This window comes from Canis lupus, chromosome 24 (genome assembly GCF_048164855.1).
Source record: "Canis lupus baileyi chromosome 24, mCanLup2.hap1, whole genome shotgun sequence".
NCBI classification, from domain to species: domain Eukaryota; kingdom Metazoa; phylum Chordata; class Mammalia; order Carnivora; family Canidae; genus Canis; species Canis lupus.
The window spans coordinates 47,297,135-47,306,570 of record NC_132861.1 but is presented as its reverse complement, the minus strand read 5'-3'; the positions used below and the strand labels follow the sequence as shown (position 1 = coordinate 47,306,570).

Below are 9,436 nucleotides of genomic sequence, written 5' to 3'. Positions count from 1 at the left end.
AGGAGGTCAGGGGCACAGGGGCTTTTAGGGTGCTGATAATGTTCTAATTTTTGCTCCGGTTGCTGGAAACACCAATGGGTTTATGTTGCTAAAATCTAAGCAGGCGATATATACTTATTATTTATTTATGCTTTCTTCTGTATTTTATGCTTCATTAAAAAGGATTTCCAAAAGAAAAGCAAATATAATAGTCTTCTTCTGCAAAAAAAAAAAAAAAATCAAAACCAAAAAAACAAACAAAACAAACTCTTAGAAAAAAACTTTCATTTCAAACTCAAGAGAAGTGGAAGGAGCTTGCCAGCTTACTTTGCTCTCACTCATTTCCTGAAGTACCGACTGGATAATCCCTGTTATTAGCTCTGGAGTTGAGAAAAGGTGAGTCACACTGATTAATGCTGCATAGTTTTGAGAGGAGCCTTGAGTAATTCCCACATGAATAGGAACCTGCAATTAATCACTGATTATTAAAGCAGTAAAAGTGTTTGAATTAGTAGCCAACAAAATAAAACAAAACCTATTAAAACATGTTTTTTTTTTTTAGCAGAAAATTTATGCTTCAGAGTGTGTTCCAGACAAAACAAGTGTGTCATCTGCTGCACCGACAGGAGTTCCACTTAGCATGTGTGTGAGGACGCCAAGCCCATCACAACAGTGCAGGCAGCACCAGGCTGTCTCATACAGGAATCCCGGCATTTTAGCCTTGAGATTGCAATTGCAATACAATGGATTACTTTTTAAAAAACTCTATTAGCATCCTATTATTTATTTTTACCCTTTGCATTGGAAGCTAATGACAGCAGAAAGTATTAGTCACAAAAATGGGGTGCTATTGGGATGCCTGGGTGGCTCAGCGGTTGAACATCTGCCTTTGGCTCAGCGCGTGATCCCACAGTCCAGGGATCGAGTCCCACATCAGGGTCCCTGCATGGAGCCTGCTTCTCCCTCTGCCTCTGTCTCTGCCTCTCTCTGTATGTCTCTCATGAATAAATAAATAAAATCTTTTTTAAAAATGGGGTGCTATTAACCTGGGAAGAAGACAGTGTGGAATTTAAGAATACACCCTCCCAAGATAAGGCCACCAGCCTGGTTGTGCGGTTGAAAGATATGAAGGCTGAAAGGTACTATCCAGGAAGATCACCCTAAATCCCACTGAGCAGCAGCACTTGGGTGGGTCCCCAAGTTTGAGGTCCCCTCCCTGTCCAGAATCTCGGTTGGTCGGTATAGCCAGAGCTACAAAGTGTCATCTTAACCAACATCAGCAAAACCTAGAGCATGCTCAAGATTACCAACCTACAAGTTCACAATGAGGAACACAGAATAAACTCATGAAGTTGGGCACATTTATGGTCATTGTACCAACAAATCTACAGAAGAAAGCAAAATGTCAACAGAAAGTTATTCTGTGAGCATGGAACCAAAATGAAATAGGCTCATTGGATATTCTTAATGACTAAATTTTTTTTTTAAATATTGTAACAGCCAGGAGAAGAGAGATATGTATGATGGGCATAAGCTCTCCCTTAAGAGGGCAGAATTTGGAAGTGATGGGTTTGGACCTTGATTCTGCCTTTTCCTGTTTGCATGGCCTGGAGCAAAATTGCTTGGTTTACATGAACCCCAGGTCCTGATCCATGAGATGTGGATGCTAGTACTTACTTCTAGAATGATAGGGAAGATGAAGGAGATGATATATGTGGTAGTGCCATATGCATGGAAAACATAATCTTTTCCATCTGCTCTGCTCTGTACAACTCCTCAGGACCTGAAAATCTCACTTGGCAGCTGGGTCCCACAAAGGTCCTGATCCATCCTTGGTAAAGCTTGGGGTACACCGGCCCCAAGGGTAGTATGATTTCAATCAGTGTTGTTTCAATGAACAAGATCCTCTCCAGGGTGTCAGACCTTTGCCCAGGGCACACACAGGCCACAAAGTTCTTTCTGGTCTTCCTCCAAAGCCTTCTGTTCTATTCCAGTTGATGTATCAGGCTTCCCACATGGTTCTTGCATTGACTTCCATTTCTTTGTTAAGTTGGTTTTACTGATACCCATTCCCCTCGCCTGGATGTTGATGGCCTTTCTACACCTTACCTGGTCGCTCTCCCTAGAGTCCCATTGGATTTCCTTACCATTACCCCAAGTCAGTGTCTGGGCTTCCTCTCAGTATTGGAACTTCGTGGAAACAGATATAATATTTCCTGCAGTAGGGCTTGAAGTGCCCTGGAGGTCAACATAGCCTCACTCCAGCACAAATTTGCCATGAATCAGGTCACTGTAGCATTCATTATGAATACCATCAATTATAGCATGTGGCATTAGGTATTTATTTTGCTCCCGAGCCTGTGAATTGGCTGAGGATCAGCAAGTCTAGGCTCAGCATGGCTAGAGGTGGCTCTGCTCTGCGTGTTTGTCATCCTCCTTCCAGGAGCAGCAGGGCCCCTTGGTCATCTATCCCCTTGGACAATGGTAGAAGCACAGATGTAAGTAGAATCACACGTGTACATTCCATGCCTACTGCATTCAGTCTGCTAACATCCCATTGGTCAACGCGAGTCACATAGTTGGGCCCATCACGGAGGCATGGGGAAGTTGCCCTGCCAGCAGGTCGACACTGAGAACTTATATGGTGAAGAGAATGGCTACCAGGAGTTCCAGGGCACTCCGCCTTATCTCTGTCTTTCTCAGAGGCTGGTTCAGATGTTCTCATGTCTGTTATATCTAGCCCTAAACTTAATCACTTAATTTAAAGCCAATTTTATTAATTTAATCATTTAATCCCAAATATCCCTGCTACCCCTTAACAAAGATTCTCTGCTTGACCAAACTTCAGTCAGACTCCTGAACACATCTGTGCACCGCCTTGTAAAATCTAGTTTTAGCACGAACCTTGGTTGGGGAGATTGACCAGGACCACGTACCCTGGATATCTGATCGCCCTCAATATCTGATCAGGATCCTCGTCCTCCACAAGCCCCCAAATGATATCTGGTCACTCTGGCATGTCTTTTTTTTTTTTTTTTTTTTTTTTTAATTTTTATTTATTTATGATAGTCAGAGAGAGAGAGTGAGAGAGGCAGAGACACAGGCAGAGGGAGAAGCAGGCTCCATGCACCGGGAGCCCGATGTGGGACTCGATCCCGGGTCTCCAGGATCGCGCCCTGGGCCAAAGGCGGGCGCCAAACCGCTGCGCCACCCAGGCATGTCTTTAGCAAGAATCAGTAGGTAGGTTTAGTGAGAACCCCCTTTACTTCTGATGTTTCCTCTTAGAAATTTTCCATCCACTGATCCCTACCCTGCTTTTTGGCTATCAATCCCCACTTGTCCATGCTATATTTGGAGATGAACCCAATCTTTCTCCTACTGTAAAACCCCATCATGGCGATCTCTGTGCTGATCACAGCAGTCCCAAATGGAGACTACCTTTCCATGTGTAACAGATGTCATCAGATTTATTTTACTCTTTATCAGCCCCTTTTTCTCCTCTGTTGGTACACACTGCAATTAACCACTTCCACTTATGCTCGCATCTCTCCTCAGAGGAGTCTTCCATGGTCCCCCAAATAAGTGGGGTCCTCCTATTTCCTTCTCTCATGGTGCTCTGAAGTATCCCTTCTTGGCATTTATTTCTGGGTGTGAGAGTAAGTAAATCCTGGGATCATAAATACTGAGAGCCTACAAAGACCTGTAGATCCTCTGGTCCAAGTTTCTTGCTTTGGTGACATATAATCTGAGGCTCTGGGGGGAACCCATGCTTCTCTGGCTGGTGAGCAGTCATTTAGATAATGTTTCTGCAGACAAAGGCCACATTTGTCCTGAACTGGCCAAATCATTCAACAAAAAACATGAGCAACCAATAAGCACATGAAGAAATAAAAAAGTAAAATGAAATGTAAAAGGAAAAAATGAAAAGTAAAGTGTATATGCATAAGGATGAGAATACATGTATGTATATAAGTATACATATGGACTTATATGCATATACGCAAATTTTGTTGGGTATAATTGTTCCCAGGCCCCAAAACAAAAAAAAACACATTTTAAACTTCATAGAAAACATCTAGCAACACTGATGAATAGTATAAATCAGTAGTACAACTAGGATAGTCCCACAACATGTTACTCTGGTTAGTTGTTTTTGATTGTTTTTTTTTATTTGGAAGAGCAGGCTGGTGTTAGCTCACCGGTTTTACTTCTTCCCAATGATTTGTTTGGGAAAACTGAGCTGAGAGCAGCATGCAGAGAATCAATTGACAGGAAATGAGGCAAACAATCCATTGTTGCTAAGAAACAGCACCCTTAAAAGAGCAGCAGCTTTAGCCACCCTGTGCCTCTGGAGGCTGAGTCCAGGTAGTCCAACAGAGAGCCCTACAAGGGAACCAACACCATAGTGAAGAAGAAAGTTAGCCATGGTGAGCAGGGACATGGGTCTTGGTAGAAGCAGGAAGTAAAGTTTCTGTACCAAAGGGTGTATAAGAGGAGTAAAATCATAAAAACTGACTTTGGAAACCCATTGAATAAAATCAGCATAAATTCAGAGACTCCTGGAAGCTGCAGCTACCTGCCATCTTCAAGCCATGCCCAGTAGAAACCCTGAGTTTTCCAAGGTAACTGTGCAGACTTGACCAAGCAGTCAGTAAGCAGTAATGCCTGTTGGCTTTAGGGGACAGGACAGGCTGGGCAGATATTTAATGGTGTTTTGCAGGGAGTGTCAGGGCTACTATCTTCTTCACTGGAGCTTAACAGGAGGTGATGTACCCTTTCCAAGGGAAGGACCATCCTTCCCCGCAGGGAGACTAGAGCCATGAGAGGTTGCAGTGAGGGGTCTCCAGAGGTAGAAAGGTGAGATATCCACAGTTAAGGTCACTAAGATTGCCTGGAATCTGCAAGTTTTTCATTTTTACCAACAAATAAAGATTCAAACCCCAAAGCTTGAGGTTTGGACAGATGTATAAGAAGTAGCCAAGGCTTAGCAGAATTAAGTCAGATATCTTAGCAAACAGAAATCAGGCATCCTTGCAGGATAGAGTGAGCTAGAGCAGGCTGGACACCACAGGAGAGAATTCTGGAGCCCAGAAGGGAGGAATGTAGGTCAACATAATTGGTCTCTTAACCGGCCTGGCCCAACAACCGCCACACCCTCAGCACAGCTGAGCTACAGAAGAACACGTGCTCATGCCATCGATTCTTGATACATCTCAGTCTATGCACATGCGTGATGAATTCTAGGTGGTTGTCACATCAATGTGGGTCCCGGTATTCTTTTTTTTTTTTTTTAAGATTATTTATTTATTTATTCACGAGAGACACACAGAGAGAGAGAGAGAGAGGCAGAGACACAGGCAGAGGGAGAAGCAGGCTTCATGCAGGGAGCCTGACGTGGGACTCGATCCCGGGTCTCCAGGATCAGGCCCTGGGCTGAAGGCGGCACTAAACCGCTCAGCCACTGGGGCTGCCCGGGTCCCGGTATTCTTAAAGCAGTCTTATCTTCATCAAGATATCTAAAGTCTTTTTTTTTTTTTTTTTTCTAAAAAATCCTTAGGTATTGCTATCTGTAAATAGCTGGACTGGGTGCACCTATTTCTTAGCTATTATCACCATTTCCTGACCCCAAGTGTGCAAAACAAGGACATAGCCTCTAGGTGCTACTTAAGTTTCCTGTTCTAAAGGAAGAGAGGGAGGAAGGGAGGGAGAGAGGGGGGAGAAAGAAATAATAGTGAACTGCTTATTAACAATGGACTGATTTTAATTTTAAAAGCTATATGTGTGTCAATGTCATTCCTATAATTGTCAGTATGGCATCACTGGGGTCCTTTCCCTAGCATTGATAATTCATCCTAAGAAGTACTTTTGTGACATAGTGTGGGGCTGGTTTAGAGAGCTACAACAGAGCTCTGAGCTAATTTCCTCTTGTCTTTTCCTATGGAATATAGTTGCTACAGGAAATTCCCTTTAGCAAAAATATCTTCAAGGTGTTTTTGAAATGCTTTGAACTCTCCTTGGCATTTAAATAAATATGTATCCTTAACAACCAGCATCAAAATGCTAACTTTATAGATTTAGAAAGCAAAGCTCTGGGAAATCATTGTGATAGAGATAACTTGTGTGTGTGTGTGTGTGTGTGTGTGTGTGTGTGTGTGTGTGTGGTCCGTGCCTCGGACATGCCCAAAGTGTTCCACACATTTCACTGTGCGTAGTTTGGGGTCTGAGAACTGCATCCCGACACATCCAGGTCTCCTGTCCTCCTAACCCATCCTGAGCACTTCACCCAGACCTCTCACCACCTTCTCCTTGCATGCATTTGGTTCTCTGAGCTCCCACGACCATCCTGCTCTAGTTCTGCACACTCTGGGCACACCCATGACCATGTCCAAAGCACAGTGGCCCTCAAACCCACGTGTTTAACCTCCTATGTCCTTTTCTATGCCAACTATTGCAGCGAGCTCTCCACCCAAGCATCCTGGCTCACCTGGCACACCACGGAATATACAACTAACTTCAAATTGGAAGTTACTGCCTGTGCCATCCTCTGCAAAACCACTGTTTCCTGCCCTGATCAATGAGATCTATGTGGCCAGTGTTCACTGGAAGCTGGAAGTTGTACCTCAATCTCTTCTCTCACCTCACCTCCTTATAACCCCACCACTGCTCATCCCCGGACTCTCTGATGCATCGCCTAAGGCCCCACGACACTCTCCCTGGACTGGATGAACTGCAAGGCATCATTATGTTTGAGGTCTCCCAACCTTGGCCCTTCCCTTTCAATCTATCCTCCTTGTCACTCCCCGGTACATTCCTAAAAATTCATGTGCTTTTGTTTTAATATTCTCCACAGCACCTACAAAGTGAAGTTCTACTCCCAGCTACCTTTCTGTCTGGGATGGGCCTTCCAAGCTCATTGCTTGTTGCTCCCAGACTCTCCAGACCTTCCAGTCCACCAGCTTGCTGCTCCCAGACACTCCAGACCCTCCAGTCCACCCAAAATGCATGGAACTCCTCTAATACAAATGTTCTTTTAAGGTTCTGTGCCTTTGCATGTCCTGGTCCTCCTGAAAAGCACCACCTCATCCTCACTGAGGCTCTCACTTCAGGGCCACCTTTTCTGGGCTGGTCATGCTCCCCTCTGTATGTGTACCCCACATTTTGGCATCTACTTCAGCATTTATGAGATCTTTGTTTATGCATTTGCTCCCCTCCCAGAGGGTGAACCCCTCGGTGTCCTCATCAGCACAATCCCTGGCAGTTTACAGAATGAGCGCACGCATAAACATCTGATGATTTCATATTATTAACCATGGTTTCATGGGGAAAGCAATGGAGGCACCTAAGAATTAGGTACATCCCTAACAGTTGAGATAATGCTAGTGTCAGTCTAATACAAAATTAAGCCAACCAAGCACACCGGTACTGGGCAGAATAGTGTCCCCCTCAAATTCATATCTGCTCAAAACCTCAGAAGGTGACCTGGTTTGGAAATAAGTTTGTTGCAGATGTAATCAGTTAAGAAGAGGTCATACTAGAGTAGGGTGGGCCCTCAATCCATTGTGACTGGTGTCTTTAGAAGAAGAGGAGACCAAACCCAGGCATGCAGGAAGAATGTAATGTGACAACAGAAGCAGAAATGGGACAGATGCATCCACAAGCCAAGGGACACCAAGGATTGCCAGCAACGCCATCGCTGAGAGAGAGAAGCTGGCACAGGTTCTCCCTGGAGATTCAGGAAGCATTTGGCTGGCTGTGACCTTGATGTCAGACTTCTGGCCTCCGGAATTGGGAGAGAGTATAAATTTCCATTGTGTAAGCCACCTAGTTTGTGGTACTTGGCTTTGGCAGCTCTGGAGAACTGATACTCGAGTATCCTAAGAGGAGGGGACTGGTGGGAGCACCAATGAATTGCTGCATCTCTTCACCCTGGAAACAAAGGGCTTCCCAAAACAGATGATCCATGTGAAATGTGCTGTGTTAACTTGTGTTAACTTGTTAACTTGTGTTAACAAGCCCCCAGTGCAGCCATGGTGCTTGAGAACACACCTAACAGAGAAGCTGTCATATTGGGGATAGAATATGTGACAAATAAACACAATGGCAAAGATTGGGGGCCAAGGCCAGAGTTACTTCTCTTCTTTTCCTCTTTGATTGATCTCTCAATGTGGTCCTTTAGACAACCCTGAGATTCCAAGTGACCTATGGGGCCATTTTTAGCTCTAAATCCAATCCCGCTCAGAAAAGGGATGAGAGGTGGGGGAAAGGCAGCCAGCAGGTCTTGGGGGGGGGGGTGGTGAGGATGACCCCTAGAGCTTGTGAGTGTGGGCTTTCTGGGGTCTCAGTGGTGAGAAAACATCCAGGATTACTCCCCGGCCCATCTCTTGGCTCTCTGCTGGTGTCCACTAACTGATGTTTATCTGTTCAGGAACAATTACTATACTGGCTTTTCAACATTATTGTTTTGGCTTTGCATGTACTTGAATATGTGATAGAGCAAAATCCGTCCTCCTTATATTCTGTTCCTAAAGGTGACACCAGTGACCCAGAAAGCTCCCAAGAAAGAAAAGGGCCCCTGTAGGATTTCTGTTTGAGTCTGAAAACTCTGGTGGTGCCTTGGCCATTCATGTACTTTTATTGACTCAGGTACATGTTTCAGTAAGGTAGTATCTATGCTGGAAAAACCCTACCTGCAATTTTGGTTGGCAATGTATTGAATCGATAGACTCATTTGAAGAGAAACATCTCTAGGATGTTAAGTTATCCTATATGAGATTATGGAGTTCCCCCCTGCCCCCCATAAATCTAGATTATTTCCCCTTTCACTAAAATTTGATCCTCAGGAATATTCTACAGGGTTCCTGATTAATTCCTAAATACTCATCAAAGTTTTGATGCTTTTGTGAATGACTTCTTAACTCTTATGTTCTGGTTACTTATTACTGATATTAGTAAATCACAAAGATTTTTCTGATTCTAATTGTTAACCTGTTAAGTCTGTTGTTTTCCTTTTCAGGCAGATGAAGACATTGATCCTCAAAGAGTGATAATTTCATGCTTCACCTACTAATCTCTTATTCCTCTTTCTTCAGTTTGGGCCAGAATTTCCAGTTCTATGGTAAACATTTGCACTGATAACAGACAGTCTTGTTCACAAACTTAAAGAGAATGTAGCTAAAAATTTGCCATTTAGCATATTTTCCATAATAGCTTGTGAGTATACAAACTTTCTCCAGTGAGGAGATTCCCTTCTCTTGCAGGGTTGCAAGGGGTCTAATCTTACCCAACGCTTTTTCCTCATATTTGGAGATAATTGTGTGATTTTCCTCCTTGAGTCTATGAATGTGGTGAATTACACTGATTCCTTGTCTGATTTGAAACGTCCTTGCATCCAGAGCCAACCGTCCTTCATCATGAGAAGTTAGTTTTGAGGGCACTGTTGGATTTGGATAGCAAGCCC

The 9,436-nt window shown here is 43.9% G+C and overlaps 1 long non-coding RNA gene across 2 annotated transcripts; it reads left to right on the top strand.

Annotated features, from left to right (window-relative positions):
* Positions 1–4,286: 4,286 nt before the first annotated feature.
* On the top strand, positions 4,287–7,282 carry LOC140616230 (uncharacterized). 2 transcript variants are annotated; one of them, XR_012016770.1, is made up of 2 exons: positions 4,287–4,406; positions 6,434–7,282. It is a non-coding gene; the product is annotated as an uncharacterized lncRNA (long non-coding RNA). The 2 variants fall into 2 exon arrangements; XR_012016771.1 differs by having other exon boundaries at positions 4,293–4,601.
* The last annotated feature ends 2,154 nt before the right edge of the window (positions 7,283–9,436 follow it).